At 54.9% G+C, this 13,306-nt stretch overlaps 1 protein-coding gene across 5 annotated transcripts in view; it reads right to left on the bottom strand.

Moving 5' to 3' along the window:
- Positions 1-13,306, bottom strand: part of ZNF385C (zinc finger protein 385C) — a 185,585-nt gene that overhangs the window by 157,348 nt on the left and 14,931 nt on the right. The gene's annotated exons all lie outside the window — the stretch shown is intronic.

The raw sequence follows: 13,306 nt of genomic DNA, 5'->3' as shown, positions 1-13,306 counted from the left end.
TCTCAGCTTTCCTTTACAACCAGCAGTGCATTTCCAGCCCTCGGGGGCGGAGAGCAGCTTGACAGCCTGATTCCCAGCAGCCTCAAAGGCCAGGAGGCAAAGAAACAGCACCCGACATCAACTGGTTGCAAAGTCTCGCGATTCTCAAGCCAATCTTGTGATTTTGTAATGCACGAGGTGAGCTCAGAGGCTCAAATACAACAAACTTCAGCCTCCAAAGGGTGGCTTGCCAACCCACCTGCCCATCCTTCCCAGAAGAGATCTAAGGCACTGGGGGGGGAGCCCAGACAGCAGTGAGCGAGTTACAGAATACGCAGCTTTGCCAACTCCACCCCTCACGTTCACGGGACTCAGCGTCAGGCCCAGCTAAACGTCCCATAGATCCCAGCTCTAGAACAGACGGAGTTTAAGGCAAAGAAGTGAGCAAAAAAGGCAAAAAAGCTGACTTGCTTTTGGCTCCGAAGTGCCCTGGAGATTTCAACATTCGCTGTCACCCGATGAATCCGGCATCCGATGAAGTGGGTTCTAGCCCACGAAAGCTTGTGCCCAAATAAACGTGTTAGTCTCTAAGGTGCCACAAGTACTCCTGTTCTTTTTGCTGATACAGACTAACACGGCTACCACTGAAACCTGTCACCCGATGGCAATTTTAAGCATGCAAGAAACAAGCCCTGTCCGTGCCACAGCCCCTCAGAGGGTGGATCGGCTCGGCTCTTGCTGACCGTGCAGGGGCGGGACTGGTGGGCACTCCGGGTGTGAAAACCCACATGCCACGAAAACGGGGCTGACAACTCACTTGCCAGAGTCTTGTCCCCGTCTCAGCTGGACGGTTCTGGGGCAATTGGTGAGAGCCACGCTGGCACGCCCACAGCGGGGTCTACCTTTACTAGTAAGTCGATAACCACAAGCTGGTCACCGTGTTGTGAACAATAAATGGGTTCCCTGAAAAACGGCGCTCTCCTTGCAAACTCAGACATTAGCACAAATGTTTGGCTTTTTCTCTTCTTTTCAATTTTCCATTTTTTCAACAAAATGTTAGAGGTTTTTTTTGTTCAGATTTCCAGCTGATCACTTTTCCTTTCACTTGCCCTTTTTTTCAGTGGCAAAAAGGAAATTAAAAAAGGGAGAAGGCAGGAGAGGGCTTGAAAAGGGAAATCTTCAATACAACAATCTGCAAAAACAAAAACCGCAAAGCACCGAAAGGTCGGCCGTTTTCACACCCTGCAGACGGAAAGCGGCTGGCATTTTTTACAGTTTGGCAGCGCTGCCCCCCGCCAATATTGCGACTAGCTCCATCCACAACTCAAAAGAACACAAAACAGTGAACACCGAGTCCTCATTTTTAAGCTCATAAGAGACTGCTATGATCATCCAGTTTAACCTCCTGCATAACTCAGGCTGGAGAATTTCACCCTGCATCATCTCTACTAAGCACATCATCTAGACCCAGCAGGCCAATTAACTGGCGGGGTACTCTGGAAGTGGAACACCGGCGGAGGAGGCTGGGAGCACGAGATCATTCCCCATCTACTCCCACACAACGGGATCAAAGCTCGGAGACAGCATGAGAAGAAAGTTGAAGACGGCTCTGGTAACCGTCATGCTTTAATGATGACAGACAACAACGGTGATAACAGTGTGTTTATTCCTCTTACCCTGTCCTTAAAGGGCCTTGGGGATGGACAGCTGGGGAAAGGAGGAGAAAGAAACTGTCTGTGTACTTAAAAAAATAGCATTTCTTTGGGGATTGATTAACAGCTCACAGGTTAACCAAAGACACCGGGCAGCCCTGGAATTCCTGTGGGTGCTCGCAGTTAACGAGCCTTTGCCCATACTTAATGCTGACCTGACAGCATTCACTGTGAAGGGGCAGCGCTGAGCCCTTCTCTCAGTGGTAACTGATGTCTGAAAATGCCAAGCGCTGGCTTGAAATTAACGATCTGTTGGAACTGGAATTCTACGATGGAACATCCTAGTGCCAGGGCAAACACACTACACGGAGAACCTTTGAACGCGCCGTTTACAAGTGCACACTGGGCCCAACTGGTCTCCACCGACGCAGTCGAGTTCGAAGCAGCTTACGATCCACGATGTTAGTGGTTGGAAATGAATCCGTCGACCTTCCCCCTCCGCACACACCCTCCAGGACTGGAAATAGCTGCCTCGCCGGCACACAAGTGAATCCAGGTCAGCATCACCCCGTGAGCCAGCCCTGCACCCGCTCGGTCAGCGTACGCTATACAAAGCACCAGAGATGCTGCAGTATAGACGCGGGGTCGGCTACCTCGGGGCCCTGGCAGAGCAAAGACGTGTTTAATCAGTTCTCCAGCTGGGAACCAGATGTAACAACCTGGCCGGAACGCCGTGCACCTGGCTGGGTCACGGGTAGCACGGAGAAAACCCAGGACCTTTGGATGCTGCCACTTGAGCTTCCACTGTCAGGGCGAAAAGATCCATCTGTTGGCCTGGGTTGTGACAGGCCCACGCCCCTCCAGAAGGGGACAGAGAGTCTCGCCAAGTGGGCATGGGTTACACATGTCCCCAGTTACATCCCAGGAAGAAGGAACACCTCGGGACTTTGCTTTGGCACCCCAAATTCCCTTCATTCCAGAGAGCACCAAGAGGCCACGACTGAGACTGGAGCCGCACCACGCTAGGCGCTGTACAAACACAACGTACACGCCACACACAGGCTGGGAGGGGAAAGAGACTTGCCCAGAGTCCCCCAGCAGGTCTGGGAACAGAGCTCAGCTTTTCAGCGGCCTTCCCCTTAGGGAGGGGTTACAAGTTCTTCACCAGCAGAGGACGTATCCTGGCAGTAAGTTATATGTTGACAGAAACCATCTGCAGAACTGTCTGCTGTGATTCTGAGCTCCTTCACACCTCTGAGAGGGGACGCTCCAGGGCATGACAAAAGGAACAAACAAAAGGAAGTATTTTTTTCACACAACGCACAGTCAACCTGTGGAACTCCTTGCCAGAGGATGTTGTGAAAGCCAAGACTATAACAGGGTTCAAAAAAGAACTAGATAAATTCATGGTGGATAGGTCCATCAATGGCTATTAGCCAGGATAGGCAGGAATGGTGTCCCTAGCCCCTGTTTGCCAGAAGCTGGGAATGGGCGACAGGGGATGGATCACTTGATGATTCCCTGTTCTGTTCATTCCCTCTGGGGCTCCTGGTATTGGCCACGGTCGGCAGACAGGACACTGGGCTAGATGGACCTTTGGTCTGACCCAGTCTGGCCGTTCTTATGACCAAAGCACGTTGATGGGACACCACGTAGGGTGGCTGGGAAGAGCCCCAGAGCAGGTCTGGGTTGTTAGCCCAGCATGGAATCCCCAGGGAAAATATCACTGGCACCACTCCCCACCTGGGCTGTTTTCCCTTTCGCAGGAAGCTGCTCCGAGGTGGAAGCGCAGGGGCTAGTGGGCGGCTTCAGCCAACCTTACCAAATACTCTCGCAAGGTTACTGGGTGTGACTGAGAAAGCCCCACTAGAGAATTCCCAGGAGATGCAGCACCAGCAAACTCCAAGGAGACACCTGGAAAGAGGCCAGGAGGGAAGGGGAGGGAAATTGTGCTTAGCTGCACAAGGCACCTTCCTTTCCATTTTCTCTTCAATCATTTCCCAGCTGCACCTTCCCCATTTTAACTGATAATGGGACGTCACGAGCTAGCTAGTTCTCAGAGCCACTTGCCTTGTTCAAGCTGGAGAAAATCAATTCCCCTCTCACTTCAGGTCTTTCTAAGACAGATGAACTGAAAATCTCGCCTGCCTGAGCAAAATATTTATTCAGTCTGGGAGCCGATTTACTTTTGGCGTGTCCATAAACACAGCTAAAGGCACCAGTTTAATCACTTGCTACAAATCTTAATTTAATTTCTTTTCTTTTATTTTTTTTTAATTCACCTTCCTAATGTGTTCTCAGTGGGCGCAGGAAGCTAAAATACCGTCGCTCCAGGATCCCGCGAGCTGGGGGGGCTGCATCCGGAGCCCCAACAGCAACACAGCAAATAAACAGCCCCTCAGCCCGCAAATCAGCTGGCACAGACCAGCGGCAGGTGGCTACGTGCAGTGCAGACTTACCCCAGATGCCCCATGGCTCAGGATTTCAGGAAAGGTTTTGCCAATCCCTGGCCATCAGGGCCAGAGTCGCGGAGTGAATCCAGGGGAATCTGAGCATCACAGCCCCCTGGGGGAAAAGATGCTACAGGTCCAGAGCAGCTGCAGGCCACGTTCAAGCCTGGCCCAAGAGCCCGATCCTGCCAGGTGCTGTACACCCTCATTGCAGCCCCCTGGCAAGACCCAGAGCCCATTGTGCCGCACACAGCACGGGTGTCTCGTGAGCTATCCATTGCCCTGGAGACCCCGCGGGGGGGCAGACAAGAGGAGGACTGGTAATCCACCGTACAGCTGGGGAACTGAGACCGAGAGATTAAGGCCCCGAGTCCCCAAAGCACCTAAGCACGTGCTTCACTTTAAGCAGAATCTTAAAAGGAACTTGTCCGCATGCTTGAGCGCTTTGCTAAACGGGGACCTGAATGTCACCCCTCCCAAGTGTGTGTAACTGCACGGTAACTTCCCTGTACCGGCTGCCTTCAACCGGAGCCAACGGCTCCGGCATCCGGCATCCAGCCTTCAATTCATCAGGGACGGCGTCAGCTCGGGGCCCCGTTTTAAAGGTCCAGCGCCCAGCAGGCAAGTAGCCATCTTTCAAAAGTAACTTGTCCTGGCTGGCAGCCCCAGCTGAGACGCCGAGGAGCAGATGGGGCTCAGAGAGAGGCACACAGGGGGCAAGACATCAGTGGGGCAGTGCCCGTGTCGGGGAGAAGCTTGCCCTGCTGGTGCCCAGGCCCCGGCGTGGCCCAGAAGAGTCAGTCCCCAGAGCTGCCAGTTGGGAATTCACACGCCGGCAGAAGGGCCCAATCCGGCCAGGCCCTGGCACAGCCAGAACCTGTTCTGCGGTAGCAGCTAGAGACCTGGAGGCCCCGGGGGGGTTAGCAAAGGAGACGATATGGCCAGGTGGGTGGGGCGCTGGACTGCAACTCAGGAAGCCCGGATTCAACTCCTGGCTCTACCACTGCCCAGCTGGGTGACCTCGGCACGTCAGCAACAACGCCTCTGAAATGCTTTACCAGAGCCCGGAGTTACGACACCCAGCCGCGCTAGGTGCTGCCCAGACTGTGTGTATAATGGGACAGGGCACAAGGGACCAGCCAGAGGGCGATGGGCAGCGCTCAAAGCACACCAGCCGGCTCGTTAGCAGGAGACTTGAAAACCCACCCTCCTGGTTCCAAGTTACCTGAATGCAAAGGACAGAGCCTGCAGCCAGGACCCCCATCCCCACACCAGTGCAACAGGCTTGAGAGGGGGTGCGCGTGTGGTCACTCCACTTTTCCAGCTGCGGCAGAGGTCCCGGGGCCAGGTCCCAGCAGGCTTTCCCCCAGCGGTTTCTCCCTCTCCGAGGTGTCCCGCCAGGCTGACTGAAGTGGAAACATGTAGCCACAGAGACAAACGCTGCCCTCAGATTCTCCAGCGCCACCCCCCCGCCCGGGGGCTCCGTTTCCCACACAGCCGAGGCTCTGTGCCATTTGTGGGGCAGGGCAGGAGGGCTTCACTTTGTTTATCTATTTATTGACATGGGATCACAGCGGCTGCTATGGGACCAGAAACTAGAGAGAGGCCAAATTCTCCACAGAAGCCTCTTGGTCACCCTTCCTCGCTGACCCGCCGGCAGCCCCCGAGAACACGCCTGGACACAAGAGTTTTCCTGTACTTAGGAGCAGGCAGCAGGTTGGGACAGAGCCCCACAACCGGGCCTCTGTCTCCACCTTGTCTGTTCCTTGTCCAGCTCCTTCCCAACCTGGCCTCGCAGCCCAGCCTGCACAATCCCCCTCTTCACCTGGCTCATAAAGGGGGCTCAGAGAGGAGAGGCCAGAGGGTCGCCTGGCACACACCAGCCTCCAGTGAATTGAAAGTCGCAGGCGTCAGGGTGCTGACAAACCTGGCGCATTCCTGGCATGGTTTCCTCGCCCAGAAAGCGGAGAGGCCCCTCCACAGGCTGCCAGCTGCGTGGCTCTGGTACTTTCCCTGCGCTGCCGGAGCCCCAAGAACAACACGGCCGTTTCTGCAGCCTCCACTCACACAGCCGTCTCTCTGCAGCCTCCAGCTCCCAGGCAAAGCATCGTCCTTCCTGTCACCTAGCCCCGCAATCAGCGCTGGGCAAGCCGGACCTGCCCTCCGAACACTAGGCCAGGGACCTCGGTCTCTAATTCCGAGCACCCCGGGAGTCCTGCAGTCAGGCCCCGTCTCCCTTTGGCTCAATCAGTTCCTAGCATCCCCACCCAAAATGAGTTTTATGCTCCATTTTCTAATTAGCACTAGAACAGTTTTGATCTTTCTTAGAGATTCAGTCAGCAACTTGTCTCAAGCCAGCACCCCAAAGAGTATCTGCTGAATGGAAACTCGACTTCGGGCTGTCGCTTTATTCCGTCCCGCCCCACGCGCAGATCGGCTGCCTTCTGACTCCCCGGTGTGCTCTTCTCTCTGTAACTTGCGAGCCAACCGGGCGAACACTAGCTTCGCCTGGGATCACATGGAAACAGGGCTCCTTGCAAACAAGCGACTTCAGAACTTTGGTAGCGGGCGGTGATAAAAACTGCTGCTCCCACTTACTGTTTCTGAGCTTGGCCGAGGCGTAAAGGAATTTGTCCTAATGGTTCGGGTGATTGGGACACAGAAACTTTTTTAAAAAGTGTTTTCCTGCTGATAGGAGTGGGCCAATTTCAGGCGTCTTCTCTCCCAGGCACAGACAGGGGGTTTCTCACTGCTAGAAGAAAGCCCAGCTTGCCGGCTGAAATGCACAGATTTCTTCCCCGCCGTGCGTGTGTACTTACAAACCCAACCACTCTCCGTGATAAAACAGCCTGCCTCGGGAGCATCCCCAGGGGAAGACGGCTGCTGGGTTTCTACATACCCCTTAGACCCATCCGTTGTCCGAACTTGCCCTTCTCTATAGCACCTCTCATCTGAGGATCATGTCCTGCTTTGCGGGTATTAATGGATCCTCACAAATAACCCTCCCCTGGGAAATAGGCATGTATTCACCTCCTCATTTTGCACAAAGGGAAACTGAGTCACAGAAAGGTGAAGTGGTGACTCACTCAAGGTCACCCAGGAGTCCTGTCCAGCATAGTCCCCAGCTCTAACCACTAGGCACCACCTCCTCACAGGGGTAGGAATAGGACCCAGGAGTCCTGACTCCCAGACCCCCCCTTCTCTCCCCATGGCCCTGCTCTCCTTGCAGAAGTTCTGACCCAGGGTATTTTAGTTTCACACTCTTTATTCCTAGGGTACATTTGGTTTTGGTAGCAATACGGAGATGATCGTGGCGGGCTCCAGAGATGTGACACAAGGATACAGGCTTATCTCTGAAAGCCCCTGGAGACTCTGGGATGAAAGGTGCTGAAGCAGCACAAAGTAATACCCCAGCAGACGGCGCGATGAGTGAGTGTGAATTACTTGCTTCTCCTGTGGTTTGCTCTCCGATTCCAAGGGCGAGAGAAGCAAATAGAAGATTCTCTGCCCAGGGTCACATCCAGACGGAGCACTGCTTTCTGGGACCAGGAACCGCTGGGTCCCAGCAGGGGCACACACCTGTATTCAAAGGGAGAGGGGCCAGCGATGGATTAAGACGCAGGTCCACACCTACAGCTCCAACTCCTGGTGTCAGGTGATTACAGCACAATTTCAGCATCCAGTTAGAAGAAAACGTCGATTTGTAGACCTTGTGGTCAGGAAGAAAAGCGTCAACACGTGACCAGTGAGTAACCGACACTGCGACGCCTGCCGGAGTCTGCAGAGAGCCTGAGACAAACGCTCGGAGGGAAACTGTCCCGAGCAACTCAAGGGGGCATTAACTCCAAGACCCCCTGTCCTGGGGGTGGCCCTACCAGTCCCACCCAGCAGGGGACTGTGTGTGGCTACACCTCAGCTCGGAAGGGAAGTATTCCCCCCGCTCCCTCGCTGCCATTCCTGCTTCTCTGGAGGAGCAAGAAGATGCTAGCTGCTCCCAAGGGCCCCTGCTGCAGCTCCTGGGTCTCCCTGCTCACCTCCCCGGGTGGCCTGAATCCAGCCCCGGCTGCAGTCATCAGCGTCATTCTACTGAAACCAGGGGTCACCCTCCAGCCCAGCGATTTCAGCTCCGACCCATCCCCCATGTCCCCCCATTCCCGGGGGATGGACAATGCACCCACGTGGCGGCAGGACCGCGCCGCCACCACGCCAGCTGCTGCCCCGCCGGTTTCTAAGTGTGTCTAAACACACGCTAGTGACTGTTCGCAGAGGGAAGATCCCCCCTCTTCAGACAGCTTCAGCCCTGCGCCTCTGCCCCCACGCGCCCCAGGGCAAGCCAGCTGCCTACGGTACGTGCCCGGCACCCATCACCGTAATATCTGAGCCTCACAAGCCTGCTCCCCAGGAGGTAGGACAGTGCTCTGCCCCTCTATACAGATGGGAAACTGAGGCACAGAGCAACTAGGAGACTTACCCGAGGTCAGCCATGGCATCCGTGGTGGAGCAGGGAATTTGGGAGCCCCAGTGGGCTGTCCTTGGTAGCTGAGCTACTTCGGTTTTCTCCAAACACCTGGGTTCTATCCCTGGCTCTGCCACTGCCCTGCAGTGCGACCTTGGGCAAGTCCCTTCCCGTCTCGCTGCCTCTGGTTCCCTCCCACCCTGTGTCCAGCTCATCCATTAGACTGGGAGCTCTTTGGCGCCTCTTGCTGGGTGCATGGAGGAACTGGGACAACCCATAACACACAGCTCCCCTCTGGCCCATTCACCTGGATGGTTCCCAAACGCCCTCCTCCACTCCACCCCCCAGCCAGTGGAGCTTCAGCCCCATTTCACAAACGGGCGATGAAATGAATGGCACGAAGAGGTGAAGCAACTTTCCCAAGGTCACACAACGAGTCAACGGAGGAGTGTGGGCTCCCAAGCCTCTGCTCCAACCACTAGGTACCACTCCCTACTTTGCCGTTTGCTAAAATTCAGAAGTAAACATTAACCAACTGGCCTGTGGAGTCGCTGTAGTTACATTTTCTTTAAAACCATCCCTCTCTTCATTCTAGAAAACTGGCTCCGGTGAAGACACTCGATACCGGACTCTGCTGACGGGCTTTACCGGCTTCGGACCAGGAGCGCGCAGGGATATGTCGTTCAAGTGTCTCACACACTACACCAAGCTGGTGGTTGTGGCCCGAAGGATCAGCCCGGGAACGGTTCCTGACAGGCTCTTCCTTGCCCCAAACACCATCTCAGCCCTCTGGGCCTAATCTAGCTTCCCAGATGAGATGCAGCTGCGGTGACAGCCTCAACCTTCCGCGCCGCATCTCCAAGGCTTCAGAACTGCCCGTTCAGCAAACTCTGCCTCTCGGAGCAAAGATTAATCTCAGTGTCCTTTAATCCCCTAAAGCCCTTTCATAACGATGCTCAAAAATAAACCCAAAGCAGTTCCTAATACTTCTCGAAAATGTGGAGTGGGCTATTTATAGGGTTTTGCCCTTGTGTGCGACAGAGCACACGCAGCTGCAGTGCGCCGACAGGATCCGGCTCGTGCGCCTTTCCCAGGGGCTGTGCATTTCCGATCCGGCTCACAGAGTGCATTAGGCACTCAGGTGGGATGCGGCATCAAGGCCACCAGCACGCAGGCTGGGACAGCAAACTCACAGGTTCCGAATCCCCCCCCGGACTGTAGAAATAGAGAGCAGGAAGCAAAGCCTCCACAAGCCACTGCAAACACCTGGCCGAAGCAGCAGCAGCATCCAGGAAAGAAGAGCCCCTAGCAAGCCCGCGGCTCAGAAATGTCCACATGGAGGCCAGCCGCCCCCCCCCCTGCAGGGAAGTTAGGCCACACAAGAAAAGCGACAGGAGACGGCCCAACCGTTTGGAGCTGGCTCAGAGCAAGACAAGGCACCTGGGGATTGTTCCAGGCCAAGGTTCTGTCCACACTGCACCTGGGGATTGTTCCAGGCCAAGGTTCTGTCCACACAGCACCTGGGGACTGAGGGAACCAGGGTCAGGCACAGCTGCCTTGGCACGCGTGTGTCTGCGCAGCGTGTGGCTAATAAGCACCGCAGACAGTTGCCTTTGCTGAGCACAAGGCCCTAGTCACATGTATGTAGCCAGCTTGGGCGGTCGTCCTTCCTCCCAGCTCCAGAGGGAACCCCAGAGTGCAGTGCCCTGGAGCTGCCTTGGGGACCCGTCCTCCGGGCACTCTGCCGAGGCACCGTGGGACAGCGGTCCCAATGTTCCCAGAATGCACTGCTGCAAACCCAGCTAGCCAGCGCGGCAGGTACAGCTGCACAGATGCGGCGGTGAAAGCGGGAAGGCCACTGTGTTGACCAAGCGAGCCCCGTGACACGGCCGCCCCTCTGACGACAGAGTGGGAACCGCACGGCAGGAAGGCGCATACTCCACTCCACGACAGCCCCAGGCCCCGAGGGCCAGGCTCAGTCGGGAACTCAGGTACAGCATGCGCTGAGCAAACCTGCCTTCTGTAGAACATTGGTCCAGCGGGTCAAATGGCCATATACAGATTCAGCAGCTTGTTGGGCGCAAGGGGCAACAACGGGAGAGACTGTGGCCCTTTCCTTGCACATATGGAGGAACACCCCCCGCACCACCACCCTCTCCGTCCATCACTGCAGAGCTCTCAGCACGGCTCAGACTTCCACCCTGGCAGGTTCGACATTCCTACCTTCTTCCTGGAGTGAGAGCTACCAACATCAGCACGACCGGCCCCTTAACCACCTCTCCTACAATCACCACGCTGCAGGAGTCTAGTGACGTCCTGGAGAACATCTCCCTTCGGCACTGCTAGGGCCCAGGACACCCAACCCCAAGGCGATGGTTTTCCAGCTTCTACGGCGTTTGTGAGTAACTCTGCAAACCCCCTTCCCTTTCCAGGGCGCCGTGCCCACTCCTCAGCCTGCTGCAAACCCAGCAAGCAGCCGCAGCAGCACTTGGGAGCTCTGCCTTTTCCCCTCGGAGAAGGCCTGAATTCATCCTGTTTAAGTTTCTTCTCGCTCCGCCTGCTTTTGCTCTCAGCCACACCTTTCAATCTGCCTCGAAGCTCTCCCGAGAGTACTGGTTTATCCCCGCACAAGAGTCTCACCCCCAGAGCTGTAACTGAACCTTTGGGATGGATGATTCCCACGGGGGGTGTTCTGACTGCCGCTGAGTTCATGAAGGGAGGGAAGCTGGAAGAGAATGCACCTTACTCACAGCATGTTCTGCACATGCACAGCCCGCGTTTAGGAACAGCTGTGAACCTTGGGAAGAATGGGCTAAAACAGAGCTAATGATTTGAATGCACATACATGTACAGACGCACATACGTGTACACACACACACACACACACACACACACACTCAAAGAGCCAGCCCCTCTTCGCACCAGGCTGAGAGCCGACACTGCCAGAAACGAAGTGCCGGCATTAACTTTACAAGTGTTTAATAAACTTTGGCAGTGAGTGCTGATTTCCTGCAGGCAGGAAGGCGCCCACGCACTCCTCTCCCTCTTCCTCTCCCCCCAGCACACGCCGATCAGATGAGCCTGTTCGGAGAGACCGGGGTGGGTTTTTCAGATGTGCTCTGCAGCGGCCTAGCTCTGCTCTCACTGAAGTCAATGGGAGTGCCGCTGAGTTCGCACAGTGCCAAGTGCTTTAGAAAATCCAACCCGGAGCAGGTAATAAAACATCCAGGAATGAGTTCCAGAGGCAAGCACAACCCCCTCTGCTTCCCACCGAGACATGCCATGTTTTCAGAGCCTGTGACACGCCGCCACACAAGACAAAGTGCAATCCCACTGGCTCCCACACACTCAAATACTGATGCCCCGATCCACTGCTACCCTCCAGCCAGCCTTCCATGGACGTTAGTGGGAGTTCTGCTTGAGAAAGGACCTTGGGATTTGCACCAGTGGGACAAGGTCATAGAATAGACATAGAACATCAGGGTTGGAAGGGACCTCAGAAGATCATCTAGTCCAACCCCCTGCTCAAAGCAGGACCAATCCCCAGACAGATTTTTGCCCCAGATCCCTAAATGGCCCCCTCAAGGATTGAACTCACAACCCTGGGTTTAGCAGGCCAATGCTCAAACCACTGAGCTATCCCTCAGGTCCCTGGTGTAGGGATAGTATCTTGCTCTAGGTTTGTGCAACGGTGAGCAGGCTGTCAGAACTCAATAAATAACAACGCAATAGCTGCTGGTCACACCAAGGTCACAGCATAAACACACGATATATGACCTAAACTTCTCCCCATCCTGGAGTCTGTCTCTATTGTTAACTTAAACACCACATACACACACAAACCTCAACCTGAGCTTCTCTGTGCTTGGCTGTTTCTAAAGTCGCTACATACACGACTTCCTCTGTCCCTGCCCCTACGTCCCTTTGCCTTAGAGAGAGATGTACAACTAAATTGGAGCTTACAAGTCCCACCTGGTCTAGTTGTCAGGGTGAGCCAGTAGAACAGCTCTGCTTCTCTAGGCCAAGATTTTCAAGTGAGTGACTAATGATCTCAGGGGCCTCTGTTTTTCAGTACCCAACGTGAGAATGGCTAAAAGGGGGACACAAACAGGATGGGGACAACTCTCCTCATGTGGTCTCCTTGTGTTTCTCTGCATAGGACAAGCATAATCTCGGAACAGTTGACTAAGAATTGGAAATCTCAGGCACGCTTGTACATGTAGAGCAATATATATTTAGTAAAACAGTGTGTTCAATAAAAAAAAAAACTGATGTCCCTCATTCAGAGTCCAGGGCTTGAGAGGGACGCCCACTGGCACGTATTTCCAGTCCCCCTAGACCAGTGGTTCTCAACCTATATGCATATGCAGCTCTCTATGTGTTATGTGGGCCACATCCACACGATACATATACTACCTGTTTGGGCCGGAAGATGTCCCATGGGCCGTGCGGAGTGCTGATTGGGCTGCAAGTGGCCCGTGGGTTGAGAACCACTGGCCCTAGATTGTTTCCCTGTTCAGGCGGGAAGCTCCCTCCCTTCTCTGTGCACATTGTTCTGTGTCCCTGACTTTATTGGTGCTTCCAGTCAGTGCTATCCCGCTCAGTCCGACTCAGTGGTCACTCATGCGTCCTCACACTGCAGCTGTTCACGCTCCTTGAGAGCTCATCACGACAAGTGGAAATAGCCAGGCACCGGCTGCTTTGATTGCTGGCGTTGCTAACAAGCCCCCTTTGCAGCGTTCATTCACTCAGCAGCCGTCTCGCAGCTC

Source organism: Chrysemys picta, chromosome 24 (genome assembly GCF_011386835.1).
Source record: "Chrysemys picta bellii isolate R12L10 chromosome 24, ASM1138683v2, whole genome shotgun sequence".
NCBI classification, from domain to species: Eukaryota; Metazoa; Chordata; order Testudines; family Emydidae; genus Chrysemys; species Chrysemys picta.
The sequence above is the reverse complement of the archived record's forward strand: the minus strand, read 5'-3'. Positions and strand labels throughout refer to the sequence as shown.